This window comes from Nycticebus coucang, chromosome 4 (assembly GCF_027406575.1).
Source record: "Nycticebus coucang isolate mNycCou1 chromosome 4, mNycCou1.pri, whole genome shotgun sequence".
In the NCBI taxonomy this organism is placed as follows: domain Eukaryota; kingdom Metazoa; phylum Chordata; class Mammalia; order Primates; family Lorisidae; genus Nycticebus; species Nycticebus coucang.
Window position 1 is genome coordinate 62,337,732 of NC_069783.1, and position 14,125 is coordinate 62,351,856.

At 36.3% G+C, this 14,125-nt stretch overlaps 1 protein-coding gene across 1 annotated transcript in view; it reads left to right on the forward strand.

Annotated features, from left to right (window-relative positions):
• Positions 1-7,764: 7,764 nt before the first annotated feature.
• UGP2 (UDP-glucose pyrophosphorylase 2) overlaps positions 7,765-14,125 on the forward strand; it is a 74,813-nt gene continuing 68,452 nt past the window's right edge. The window contains exon 1 of the mRNA XM_053586751.1: positions 7,765-7,796. The gene's annotated coding sequence lies outside the window, so the exon portion shown is untranslated. The remainder of the gene's footprint in view (positions 7,797-14,125) is intronic.

Consider the following 14,125-nt stretch of genomic DNA (forward strand, 5'->3'; position numbering starts at 1 on the left):
ACTTGATGGATGGTTTGAGAAAAATGTCTTTCCAGCATCACTGGGATGGCTAAGTGGACACAGGGTTGGACTTAAGATATGCCTTACTTGGTTAAAAAAAAAAAAAAAAGAACATTTTATATAGTAGTGCCTCCTACTTTCTGCCTTTGAAAACTGTTGTGTGTTGTGATGTGTGGAGCTTTTGCATCCATCTGTGGCTATAAAGAGAAGGCAAAAGAAATCACAAAGATATGAACCTAGAGCCCTAAAATTAAATTACCTAACCAATGTGAGCAAGCACCTCATTCTTGTTAGGTTAGACAAATAAATCCCTATTGTTTAAGATCTACTAGTCTGTTATTCTGTCATCTGTCGCTGAAAATATTCCCAAACTACTAGAAGAGGGAATTTTTAAAAAAAGTTCTGGCTAATAATACAATCTGGTAAATAATGCTGCCCATGAGATAACTTTAAAATGCCTATTTGATTTTTAAATTGTAGCATTTGTGTGTCTTTAAAAATATCTATCTCAAGTTACACTAACATGTGGCTATGTTGTCAGTCTTTACTGTCTTTTCTGTTAAACCTCATCCTGTGGATAATAGTGTGAAAAATGAAGAAATCATGGTTTCAATAGGGTATTCTTGCCAGCTATTATTTCCAGTATAAGCCTAATAAAATAAAAATTAAAATTAAAGAAAAAGAATAACTTAAAAGTGGAAATTAGGATTACTGGAATTCCAAATTTATTTACCCAGAAGTTTCAGAGAAATTCTATTCCAAATAATAAAGCTGTACCTATATTTTTCAAAAGAAGTTAAGAAATATTTTTCATTTATAGATGTTGCAAAAGACTGGGGTGGTAATGACAAAACACATTACACAATTCTGTGCCCATAAAAAAACTCCAAACCATTTTACATGATGGTTTTTTAAAGCTGTCTAAAAAGTATAATAAGAACCCTATACTTTACTCTGTTAACCCTACCTACTGTCAACAGGGCTTGTTTTAAATTACTTTTATAAATGAACAGTGTAGCCAATCATCAGTTCTTAGAATTTTTGAACAAAGGAACCAAATATGCAGTAAGAAACCACTAGCACAATAAATAATAATTTGGAGACTTTCTGATAGATTAAAAAAGAAATAATTCATTAAAAGTATTTCTGGCTTGGCGCCTGTGGCTCAAGCAGCTAAGGTGCCAGCCATATACACATGAGTTGGCAGGTTCGAATCCAGCCCTGGCCTGCCAAACAACAATGACGGCTGCAACCAAAAAATAGCCAGGCGTTGTAGTGGGTGCCTGTAGTCCCAGCTACTTGGGAGGCAGAGGCAGGAGAATTGCTTGAGCCCAGGAGTTGGAGGTTGCTGTGAGCTATGATGCCACAGCACTCTACCCAGGGCAACAGCTTGAGGCTCTGTCCCCAAAAAGAAAAAAAAAATTTTCTAAAGAATTTCATTAATTGGCATTGTTCTACATTAGTGAAATTACTATGAAGTAGATATTCTCTTCCTTCTTATTTTTTATTCACAGGCACTTTTTCGTCAGGAAACTTACAAAATTAAGAAAGCAGTGATCTGGGCCTGGAACTGGAGGATACACAGATGAATAAAGGAGAGTCCCTGTACTCTAAGAAGCTTTCATTGTAGAGTGGCTGCCAAACACATACTCATAAATATAGGCAGGAGGTCTCTAAACTATATCTCAGCAATTTTATTAAAGTTAGGCCTATCAGAATCTAAGGGTGAGAGGGCAGACTAGATGAATGGCTTTATTTGTTTAAGAAGCTACATTTAAGCTGAGCATGGTGGCTTACACCATAATTCCAGCACTTGGGAGGCCGAGGCAGGTGGATTGCCTGAACTCATAGGTTGGAGACCAGCCTGAGCCAAAGCCAGACCTCATTTCTAAAAATAGCCGGATGTTATGGCAGGCACCTGTAGTCCCAGCTACTTGGGAGGCTGAGACAAGAGAACTGCTTGAGCCCAAGAGTTTGAGGTTGCTGTGAGCTGTGATGCCATGGCACTCTACTAAGGGCAACAAAGTCAGACACTAAAAAAAAAGAAGCTACATTTAAATTAATACAGTGGAAGGTCAGTATTAGTTATTCTCATATTGTATTAAATATCAAATTTAGCCTAGATGATGATTGTAAGCACTAATACAGTATCATAACAAAAGAAAAGAGGGCTCGGTGCCTGTAGCTCAAGCGCCTAAGGCGCCAACCACATACACCAGAGCTTGTGGGTTCAAATCCAGCCCGGGCCTGCCAAACAATAATAACTACAACCAAAAAATAGCTGGGCATTGTGGCAGGCGCCTATATTCCCAGTTACTTAGGAGGCTGAGGCAAGAGAATCACTTAAGCCCAGGAGTTGGAGGTTGTAAGCTGTGATGCCACAGCACTTACCCAGGGCAATAGCTTGAGGCTCTGTCTCAAAAAAAAAAAAAGAAAGAAAGAAATGACACAATGGGGTCCAGCTGTCTTTGTTTTTTTTTTTTGTTTTTTTTTTTACTTTGAGTATTGCTGTTATTTTAAAAAGTTAAGGGCAATGGTTCCTGAAACTTACATGTTTCTTGACCATGTCTTGAGAAAACAAAATGAAGAATATTTACTAGAATTCCCTATTTTAATCTCTTGGCAGCATTATGTTTGTAGCCATACAAAATACTTAAGTTGGATATATTCAGGTTGAATAATTCTTACAGAAATTCCTGCCAAAATTAAAAATGTTATTACGGGAAAGTATCACTAAAAAGAAAATTAATCACATTTTATATTAGTTAGAATTAGAATTCAAAACTATGAGGTTGAAAACACATCTACAAAAAGCCTTGTCTGTGGCTATTCTCAGCAGCTTTACTCATAATAGCCAAAAAATAAAAATAGTTCAGATGTCTATTACTGGGTGACTTCACAAACTATGATACTATAGTGATTGAATAGTGACCCTCTAAAATATTTGTCCACCCAGAGCCTATGAATGTGGCTTTATTTGGAAAAAGCCTTTGCAGATGTAATTAAGGATCCTGAGATGAGATCATCGGCAATTAGGTTGGGCACCAAATCCAATGACACTGTCCAAGAAACAGAAGAAAAGAAAGACACTGAGACACAGGGAAGAAGGTCATGTGAAGACAGAGGCAGAGAGAGATTGGAGTTATGCTGCCACAAATCCCACAATAGCCACAGCTGCCAGAAGCTAGAAGAAGTAAGAAAAGATTATTCCTGAGTGTTTTCAGAGGTAGAATAGCCCTGCCAATCCCTTGATTTTGGGCTTCTGGCCTCCAGAGCTGTGAGAGTATAACTCTGTGGTTTTAAACCACCAACTTTGTGGTAAATTAGTTAAGGCAGCCTCAGGAAACTAACAAAGGCATATTAATAAAACTGATATATTCATACAATGGCACACTACTCAGTAACAAAAAGGAATGAACTACGGATACCCTCAACAACATGGATGAATCTCACAAATAAGTTAAGTGAAAGATGGTATACACTCACTGTGTAATTTATATGAAGTTCAAGAACAGGCAAAATTAATCTATGAGAACAGAAATCAGAACAGTGATTAACCTCTCAGGGTAGAAATGGGGATTGACTGAAAAGAGCATGATGGCACATTCTGAGGCAATGGAAATGTTCTATATTTTAATTAAGATGGTGATTACACAGGAAAATAAATAAATACATTTTTTTTTGAGACAGAGTCTCACTATGTCACCCTCAGTAGGGTGCCGTGGTATCACAGCTCACAGCAACCTCAAACTCTTAGGATTAAGCGATTCTCTTGCCTCAGACTCCCGAGCAGCTGAGATTACAGGTGCCCACCACAATGCCCAGCTATTTTTTTGTTGCAGTTGTCATTGTTGTTTAGCTGGCCCAGCCAGGTTTGAACCCACCAGCCCTGGTGCACATGGCTGGCACCATAACCACTGTGTTATGGGCGCTGAGGCAGGAAAATAATTTGTCAAACACTCACCAGATGCTGCATTTAAGAGCTACTACTACATCTAAGTGTAACTTAGATCTTAAAACTAAACAAAACACTAAGGAATAATGAATGCCACACAGCAATGAGGACTGAAGTTATACACTAAGGCAGGGGTTGGCAAACTATAGCTCACCGGCCAGATCTTGACTGCCACTAATAAAATTTTATTGGAACATTACAAGGCCCAATCATTTACATACTTACGTATGTATTATCCATGGCTGCTTTTACCCTACAAAAAGAGTTTAGTAGTTGTAACAGATGGCCTGCAAAGTTCAAAATACTTACTATCTGTCCCTTTACAGAAAATGTTTACAAATTCTTACACTAAAATTATAGTCTGTAATTTTGTTAATAGCTATGGAAGCCTCTTCTTCCTCTAAAATTCTGATTCTCTTATACTTAATGGTATAAATTACAGGTATTTGTTAAAACACTTAAAATGTCTTTACCCTAGGTACTTACGTGAGATTTTGAGTTAAATCTTATGATTCTTAGTTCATTAGTTAATTTTTCCTTTCATTTTCTATTTTTAGCATAATTAATACTTCATTATTGTTCTATCAAAAGTCATTGCATTTTATCCATAAATACATTAACATTTATGGTCTCCCTGTGAGATATCCTAGGTATAAAGCAGTTGATTACAGAGAAATAAAAGAGATAACTGGAAACCAATGGGGCCAGGGCTGTAAGAACTTAACCAGCAGCTAAAGCAATCCTAACGGACTGTAGGCCAGCACATAACCAGGGCCTGGCAAACTTGTTTAGACTCTCTCATAAATTATCACGGAAGTCCAATATGATGGCCCAGGGAATCTGGCGTAGGAGTCTCTGAACCGGGAAAGTCAAAGCTATAAGCCAGAAAGGGCTTTTAATTGCCCTTGGAGTAAAAACCACAATCCCTAAAATGGTCTCCAGTGCCCTGAATGATGTGGTCATTATCTGTCTCCTAGCCTTTTTTCTTCCTCTCTTTCTGTAATTTTTTTTTAGTAGGAAGGACATGATCAGTGTTGACCTTTACTAATATTCCTCTGGCAACTGTCAGGGAGAGCCTGGAGATGAGGAGAACAGAAAGGGGTCACTGGGATAACTTAAGTAATAAGAAATCACATAATGAATGCTTAAATTAGGACAGGAAACTGACAGTTGAATGAATAAATGTATTCCAGGATAAGTAAAATGTTTATTCACCCAGTGAAACAGTATACAGCCATGAAAATGATCTGCGGGCTCCTAGAATATGCATGAATGTCACAAAGATGATACTGAACAAAAGCATGACACAAAAGAATATACACAGCTCAATTTCCTTCATATAAAGTTCAAAACAAGAAAACCCCCCATCAAACTATGTTCTTTGGGAATGCTTATAGAAGTGATATTAATAACAAAAAGCAAGGAGACAATTATCACAAGAGTCAAGTTAGTAGTTACCTCTGGGGGAAGAGAGGGCCATAAAGAAGCTCTGGGTATACAATGTTCTATTTTATTTTTTGGCCCTGGGCAGTATTGCTTATATGGGTGTTGGCCATGTAAAAAAAAAAAAAAATATATATATATATATATATATATATACATATGCACATATAAATACAAATATCTCTCAATGTATATTTATCTACAGACATACACACATACGCATTTTTATGTATATGTTCTATGTATATACATACATTTCTCTCAGGTTAAAACAAAATTTAAAGAGAAAAAAGATTCCACAGAAACAGTTAAGTTATACATAATTAGGACTTAATTAGGATATGTAGGCAAGGCAGAGGACTTAGAAAGCTCTAGGTTCAAACTTTGATTCTGTTACTTATTAGTTACTTATTACTTTTGATTCTGTTACTTATGACCTTGAAACGGCCTCTCTAAGTTTCAATTTTTACAAGGGGAGCTAACAGTGCTATTATTAGGATTAAAGTTTTGATCTCTCTCATTATTTTTCTATCACGTTTTCTGATTGATGAGCAGGGAGATCTCTCTCAAATTACTATGCTCATTACATGCACTGCAATTTCCTGTGCTTTACTAATGGCTGAGTTCCTCAGATGGTTTGGGTTTCTCTAATATTGATAAATAAGCAAGTGGAGGATATTAAGCTAGCCCAGTTTTCAAATATGAGCATTTATTGCACCCTCCTTACTATTAATAAAATACTGCTTGGTGGGCCCCACTTCCAGAGTTTCTAATTTATAGGCTTTCAGTAAGGCTTGAGAATATGTATTTCTAACAAGTTCTCAAGTCATTGCTTCCAGTCCAGGATGTATTTTGAGAATCACAGTATTTTGAGAACCATTATTCTATCCCAAAATCAAAAAAATTGGCAAATTGGGCCCCCTCACTGACTAGAAGGAGCTCCTTTGCTCTTAGGCTCTCCAAGTACAAAGAGGAGGGGGAAACAGACGCTCTATGTGGACGCCTGGAAAGAGAATGACTGCATCTATTTGTTCAGACCCCTTTCTTCTCTCGGACAGTGCTCAGTCTTCTTAGCTACAGACTTCCTATGCCCCACACCTACCCTCTCTTACAGAGACCTCATGGTTGTCATCAAAACACAGATTACATATAGGGGTCTCTGGTGGTTGCTTTTAGTCCCTGAGTTGCTCCAGTAAGGAACTAGGGGAAGAAAGAGGGAGGTGAGGAATGTGCGTAAGTCATTTTTCACCCTAGAAACTCCTATGAGAATTAAAAGAGATTTTTAAAAAAGCATACTGTTTGGGACATCAAGAGCACTTAATATATTAACAGTAGCTATTGCTGTTAGGACTTCAACTTTTTTGAGGTGGGTGTTTCCAAAAATGGTTGCATCATAACAGAAACAGTAAATGAGATGAAAATGTTTGTCAGGAATGGAATAGTTTAGCTAGGAACATTTTAACATTTATAAATTTTATACATATAAATTTTAACATAATGGCTCTAAGGTTAAAATTGAGACATTTTATAAACAGAATTGACAATCTGAGGGACAGAGGAACTGCAGAAAGTTTCTGGAGCTTCCTTTGGGAAATACAGAGATGTGACGGAGGGTGAGACCTAGTTAGAGGGTATCCCAAATGCTAGCAGCTGACTGGTTCATAGAGACTAACTTTTGAGAGCAGGCAGTAAGCACACGTTAAGCGTATGATACGCTTTGGCAGATCTTGACAAATCTCTCTCATTCACTTTGGAAACACATGATTCCAAATTTGCTGAACAAAGTTCAGTTTGAACCTTGACTTTTCGTCCCTGGGGGCTTTTGCAATGCCTCATTACATATTCCAGGGTTTTGCTTTCTGCAAAAAGCATGTATTATTTTCAGGTAACAGTTTTAGTATTTTTTGGGGGGCGGGGGGCACAATCTTATTCTTCAATTTGTATTTGTATCTCTACTATCCATTCCAATATTATTTCTATTATATATATTTTCAAATTATCCTGAAACATTTACATAGGTTCTATGTGCTAAAAAAACCTTACTAAAAGTAAAAAGAAAAGGCTATATAAATTTAACTGAGATTTATTAAAAATTATTGGATATACATTTATTTATAAAACTTTACTAGCCTCTTTGTGATTTAAGGTCAAATTATGAACCTGTAGTTTTAAAAAATCTAGATAGTTATTATTCTTAGAAGTAAAAATATAATTATTAACTTTGTTCCTTATGATTTAGTTAAATTAAATTCAATACTTATTATGTGACTGCTAAATACTGGGGACAAAGACTTAAATAAATGATGAGGTTCTTATCTTTTTTTTTTTTTTTTTTTTTAGCAGGCCTGGGCCGGGATGAGGTCCCTATCCTTGAGAAATTCATAGTCTTTTTGGCCAGGTATTTGTTGTTCGTTTTTATGTCTCTCTCCCAACTATTATGACTGTCTGTCTAGTCCCCAGAGAAGATGACTCTGCTATGGAATCTGAATTTGCAGGTGTCACTGAGGAGCTCAACTTTGAGTCGGCTCTTGAAGGACACTAAAAATTGGGATGAGGAGGTGAGGAGAGAAAGGTACTTTTGATAACCAAATTGTGTTATACTCAAATTGCCTCTTTCAGAAGCCTCTTGAAACAAAGAATGGATATACTGTACAATGGATATACTAAAATAAAGACTTCATTATAATTGCTAAAAAATTATGCTGAAAAAGCACAGCAAATTAGTGGGAAATGGAAGGATTATTCCATAAAATGACAGGATGATTGGCCAGCCATTTTGGAAAATTACCATCCTAGCAAGACTCCCTAATGAACAAAATACCAGAATTTAAAAAGCAATTTATACTCCTTATTTGTAAAAATTGCTTCAATAAAACTAGAGGATGAGGCAAGAGTTTATTTTCTACAATTCACGGGACCCTTCTTCTTGGCTAACAAAATTAAGCTCTCCTTTTGACCCTACATCATTTTCTCCTCAGCCCTTCAACTTTGGGTTTATTGAATAAAACATGGTGGAAGAGTCACTTTGTTTTTCTTAGAATTCTCAAAAGATGTAAATATTACTATTATTCAAATGTTTCAGTCAAACCAGTTTATCAGTTTTGTGGTCTTCTATGTATGTTTATTATAAATTGTCTTTTATTAGTCACATCCATTCTTCCTACTCAATCCATTGCCTAGACTCCTAAAGTCTTTTTTTTTTTTTTTTTTTTTTGTAGAGACAGTGTCTCACTTTATGGCCCTCGGTAGAGTGCCGTGGCCTCACACAGCTCACAGCAACCTCCAACTCCTGGGCTTAAGCGATTCTCTTGCCTCAGCCTCCCGAGTAGCTGGGACTACAGGTGCCCGCCACAAAGCCCGGCTATTTTTTGGTTGCAGTTCGGCCGGGGCCAGGCTTGAACCCGCCACCCTCGGTATATGGGGCCGGTGCCTTACCGACTGAGCCACAGGCGCCGCCCTAGACTCCTAAAGTCTTAAACTCTTGCCCCTGTCTCAGCCTACCCTTCCTTGAGCTTTAATCTTTAACAATTATTCAGTTTAACCTTTTCTTTCTTGCTAATAATGGTAAGATTGCCTGTCATTTGTTTCTGAAGAAAATTGCCTAATATTTGTTTTTGTTAGGAAATACATACACCATTTTGTGTTACGAAAGCATATGAATTTATATTTTTATGTATTAAAACAGAAACATTTTATATTATAATAAAACTAATATATACATGAGTTTAAAAAAATTCAAACAGTACAGATCAATATAAAAATTAAAATAAAATTAAATCAATATAAAAATTAAAAATAAAAATGCAGCCAAACCACTCTCTTCCTATAGTGCTTTGTTGACTAAAAATATATTTCCCAGCTAGGAAATATATTTTACATATATATGTAAAGCTGAAAAATGTCTTACAAATTTTACTTATGCTTATTAGTGTAATGCAACCTGATATTTCTTGTTTTCTTATTCTTCTCCTTCTTACAATGTAGGTTTGCAGCCTACTAAATTGATTTCACTCCTACAGTTCAAAAAGCATTAACCTAAAGGTAACTACATCAAACTGTTTTTAGTACCTCTAATATATATATATGATTTAAAATAACACACATTAAACTGTACTGTCACTTTTGGCTCAGCTCCAGACTTTAAAAATTGACTCTACACTTTGAAATTGAATAGTGAGAATTTAGCTCAATTATATTACTCTCTATTTTTCATTTGGTTTCCTCTTTGTAATTTTTATTAAATTACATTGTTCTATTTGTTACTTTATTGCTTTAAATAATATACTTAACCTATTTCTTGATCCACATACTTTAGAAAGTGTTTCTTGATTCTTCCATCATGTAAAATTTAAAAATTTTATCATTTCACTTTTCTCTAATTCCCAAATACCACTAGCTACGCCACTACTTTTACATTGCCCATATTTATATTGCTTTGTTGGAATAATTGTCTTCTGCATTTTGTATTTTATTTTGAAAATTGAACATTTCTTTCAATATTACAATTTTATAAATCTTACCCACTTCAGAATCAAGTAGTATGAGTAGACTTGTGGAAAGTGTAACCCATGTTATTAAATTTATAGTTATCGAAGTAGAATGTTCAAGGTGGCAATGCCAAAAGTATTATTTTCTTATATTTCCATTGATTATGATAATGTGAAATGTTAGTTTATTTTATCTTTGGATCATGCCTTTCACAGCTTTTTGCTTTTATAAAGATTCTAATTTTTGGTGGTCTTGACGAGAGAAGCATTTTTCATTCTATCATAAAGAACATTAAGGTTTTTACTTAAGTTATGTCATAAAACGAATGTATATTTTCTGCATACTTCTGAAATCCTCTAACTTCCTGTTCTATTACTTTTTTTTGTTTTGTTTTATTTACTTTTTGAGATAGTCTCCCTACGTTGGCCAGGCTAAACTGCAGTGGCATCATCATAGTTCACTCCAATTTCAAATTCTTTAACTCAAGCAATTCTCCTGGCTCAGCCTCCCAACATTCTATTACTATTGATCAGCCTGAAGCTCTAAATATTTGCCCTCATGAAATATCTTTTTATTGCTATCCTAGAGATCTTTACTTGGATCTCATGACTGAAATCCTATCACTGAGACTCCACATTCCTTCTTGAGCTCTCTTATTATTTTGCTTAATAGTTTTCCTTACACAAGAATATTTCCTTAAGAATTTTTTTCCCTGAAAAGGTGTGTAAGAGGTCAAAAAAGTGACAAAATTCCTAATTTATCTTCAACTTTGAATGTTTTATCTGTCTATAGAATTTTAGGTTCAGAATACCTTCTCACAGAACTATGAAGATATCTAATAATAATCTTCTAATATTATAATTGTCATCTAAAAGTCAATGTTGCTGATAAATGGCAAACTTCAATCTACTCCAATCTCCTTATCACTCCACTGCTGTTTTAATGGTAACTGACAACTTCTATTTAGCTCTCTTTTCTGTCCTCAGTTTAAATGAACCTTTATAACTGGTGTATCTGACAGTCTTCTCTGGGCTCTATATTATACACTCTCCTAGTTTTCTTAAATAATTAGCTATTCTTACTCATTTTCTCTCATTTTTTTTCTGTGTGACTTCTATCTTAAATGGAGGTTTTGTACCCTCTTTTCTATTCCATGAGCTCCATATGATCTTTTCCATTTTCATGCTTTAAAAACTATCTGCTGACGATAATTCCTATTTTTATGTCAGAAGGCTAGACTGACTTTCTGAGATCCAGATGTACCTCTTTTAATATGTACTTGACATCTTTGTTGTTAAGTCTCCTAGGATTTTCAAACTTAAGTTGACCAAACTAAATCTCTCTAAATCTGGATCTCTGTCACCCTTCACTATCTCAATAAATGGCCTCATAATTATACTCCTTGATCTTTCCTTTAATTTACTCCTCATCCAACCCATCACAAATTCCTGTCATCTCCACCTTCAAAATATATCTATATACTCTTTTAAAAATGTAAATTGTATCATGTCATTTCCATGATTATAATGATTAGATTGCTTTTCAATACATTAGGATAGAATCTAAAACTTACACAGCCAGTTCTCCAAACTCATTTCTTACTTCTTGCCATTCTTCACTCTCTCATTTCCTCACTCCAACTGCCTGTCGTCTCCTAAAATACATACTGTTCTATCTCAGAGCCTCTGTAGTTGTTTTCCTGTCTCGCATACTTGCTTCATGGTTCAGATTTTAGCTTAAATATTCAGGGCACCCATGTTCACTCATATAGAGATTCTATGCGAATTAGCAAAAGGTATCCTTCTGGAGAGCACTTTATGGGTTAAGATTTTGACCTTTACAGGCAGCAATCTAAATGCACCTCTCAAACAGGCTTTTCTTGACACCTTACAATATCAGTGCTCCCTGTTATTTTAGACAACAGTACTGTTTGCATTATACCGTTTAATTCAATCTGTAATTATGCATCCGATCATTTTATTTGATTGTTTATGGTCCGTTCACCTCCATTAGGGTAAGAACATCTCTGTCAAGCTCACATTGTAAACTTAGGACTAGGCATAATGGCTGGTGCATGGTAGATGTATTATACAATAAATATTTGTTGAATGAATAAACGAGTGAAACTGAGCTCTGAAATTCCACAAGAATGTGAAAAGGAAAATAGTTTCAGTCATCCAGTTCAGTTTTTCATGGGCACATTTCATCTAAGCACTTATGTTTCTCTTCACATTTTCTTTTACTATTCAATTATTTCTGCACCTTACATTTTTCTGTCCTTTGCTTCCTGGAATCCTTATTTGACAGATCATAGGATCTAAGTGGGACTTATCCCATTGTCCCCAAATTAGTGATATACTAAGCTGAGTACAAAGAGATATTAAGTATCTCTCATTTCAAAGGGAATCAACAACTGGAATGTTGCTATTTCCAACCTAGTACCCTTCCCATCTATTCCCAGTGTCTATGAATAGAAGATTGAGGAAGAGTAGTGAAAAAATTGTCAGCATTGTTCTATAGGATGTTTTCCATGGGGAGTAGGGGAGGGTGTTTCCTATCTCCCAATCAAGGTGAAGAATGAAGACTTAAAATTACACTTTAAAAGAAGGGAAGGCCAATATCAACCTCAACTACTACATTTTTAGGAAACAAAGGAATGTAAAGTAATGGCAGACTGGAGAGGAGGAAGCACAGCAGTGTGTACTTAGACTATTTGCTGTAGCAAGGAAGTAGGAATTCACCATTAGCCAAATGACTCCTTGGCAGGTAACAGGGCTTATGACATTTTGCTGATGTACCTAAGAGAGGTAAGAGGACCCCAGTAGCAATGGTTTGTGGTTTTGTCAGTTGTAAGAGCTGAGGTAGGATGAAAACAGGCAAACATTTTTATAGAAAGGGAGTCTTACTATGTATATTTTTTAGCCTAGAATTTTTTTACTTAGGCTGTAAGTGTTTTTGTTTGTTTGTATGTTTGGCTTTTGTAAGACAGAGTCTTGCTCTGTCACCTGGACTCAAGTGTCATGGCCTCAGCCTAGCTCAAATCAATCTCAAATTCCTAGGCTCAAGCAAACCTCCTGCCTTGGCCTCCCAGACAGCTGGGACTACAGGTACGCATGTACCCATACCCAGCTATTTTTTCTATTTTTTAGTAGAGATGGTGGTCTCACTCTTGCTTAGGCTGGTCTCAAACTCCTGACCTCAAGCAATCCTCCCATCTTTGCTTCCCAAAGTGCTAGGATTATAGTCTGGAACACTGTCTGTATATATACTGCTGCCACGTTGTTTAATGACTGATAGTATCCTTTTATGTTGATTCTACAGGTATTCATCATATTGATAGTTTAACTAATCTCTTTTTTTTTTTTTTTTTTGTAGAGACAGAGTCTCACTGTACCGCCCTCGGGAAGAGTGCTGTGGCGTCACATGGCTCACAGCAACCTCTAACTCTTGGGCTTACGCGATTCTCTTGCCTCAGCCTCCCGAGCAGCTGGGACTACAGGCGCCCGCCACAACGCCCAGCTATTTTTTTGTGGCCGGGGCTGGGTTTGAACCCGCCACCCTCGGCATATGGGGCCGGCGCCCTACTCCCTGAGCCACAGGCGTGACATTTGAGTTGTATTCTCTTTTTCTTATTAAAACACTGTGTGGGCACTGTGGTTCATACCTATAATTCTAGCACTTTGAGAGTTTGAGACCAGCCGGGGAAACATAGTGAGACCTTTTCTCTACAAATTTTTTTTTTTTTTTTTAAATTAGCTGGGCCTGATGGCATATGCCTGTAGTTCTAGCTACTCAGGAGGCTGAGGCAGGAAGATCACTTCAGCCTCGGAGTCTGAGATTGCAGTAAGTTACATTCATACCACTGTACTGCAGCCTGAGTGACAGAATGAGTCCCTGTCTCTAAACAAGACAAAAACAAACTGCATGGAATATTTGTGTGTATGCAATGCATATTTGAAGCAACATATTATGTGAAAATATATTTAAAAGTCAAAATCGTGGCTCACGCCTGTAATTCTAGCACTCTGGGAGGCAAAGGCAGGTGGATTGCTTGAGCTCATGAGTTTGCAACCAGCCTGAGCAAGAGCAAGACCCCGTCTCTATTAAAAATAGAAAAACTGAGGCAAGAGGATAGCTGGAGCTGACAGCTTGAGACTCTGTCTCAAAAAATAAATAAATAAGCAAATAAATAAATAAATAAAAGTCAAAATCAATCTTTTCCCATTTAAAGAATCTCAA